Consider the following 1,073-nt stretch of genomic DNA (forward strand, 5'->3'; position numbering starts at 1 on the left):
CTGTCTTTTTTCGATAATCTACTGCTATATCTGAAGCATAATAGAAAGTTTCGTGCGAGGCGATCGTCTCCCTTTTTATTTCCTCTAGTAACATTTATAATGAAGAAAAAGAATATCGTGCGCGTGTGCGAGAGATCAATCTAATACATATGGAAATTAAAATCCTATGCTCTTAAACGACAAAAAACGCATAAAATGCTACTTGTAGTTTCTAAAGAAGTCTTCTCAATAAAGCCAGTAAGTCAAATAGAATCGAAAATGATTGATATATTTTAGAATGTAAGATATATTTAAGGATTATGAGAAGATCTAATATTGAAGCCTAAAAATGGACGTTTATTATTTCAAGAAGATCCTCTGCATTATCGGTAATAAAGAGAAATTCAGTTTGTAAAATGCTTCACGTTTAAATTGTGGATATTTAAAACACCCTCTTGTATCTCTTTTCAGACTCGAGTTGAAATTTCAGTCCTACTTTCAACCTGTACTTTCCGACATCTTTATATTTTGGAGGATTAATATATGTTTAATATATGCACAAAACTAAAGTTCCACTTAACCCTTTTAAATGATAAAGAAAACGTATAAAATGTTACTTGTAGATTCTAAAGAGAACTTCTTGACAAAGTTAGTAGATCTAATAGAATTGAAAATGATTGATATAGTCTTTAAAGTAGGTATTAAGTAAAATATTGAGATCGAAAGTAGAATCAAAATTTCAACTCGGGAGCATTCATAATTTCATAAAGACACATAAATAGTATTGCCTTCTTGGTCTAAATCTTTCCAAGTTGTAAAAATTTAGAACTTTTTCTTTCTCTCCCTCTCGCACACGCGCACGATATTCTTTTTCTTCATTATAGATTTTACTAGAGGAAATAAAAAGGGAGACAATCGCCTTGCCCGAAACTTTCTATTATGCTTCAGATATAGTAGCAGTTTATCGAAGAAATGACAAGCCTTCTTTATTAGATATTGGATTATAATTATAATTGAGATAATTGAGATAATTGAGATAATTTGGATAATTAAGATAATTGAGATAATTGAGTTCTAGTAGTACCCCGATGAGT

The sequence above is a fragment of the Odontomachus brunneus genome, unplaced genomic scaffold, assembly GCF_010583005.1.
Source record: "Odontomachus brunneus isolate Ranch 3 - 2012 unplaced genomic scaffold, Obru_v1 Obru_scaffold_190, whole genome shotgun sequence".
Classification (NCBI taxonomy): Eukaryota; Metazoa; Arthropoda; class Insecta; order Hymenoptera; family Formicidae; genus Odontomachus; species Odontomachus brunneus.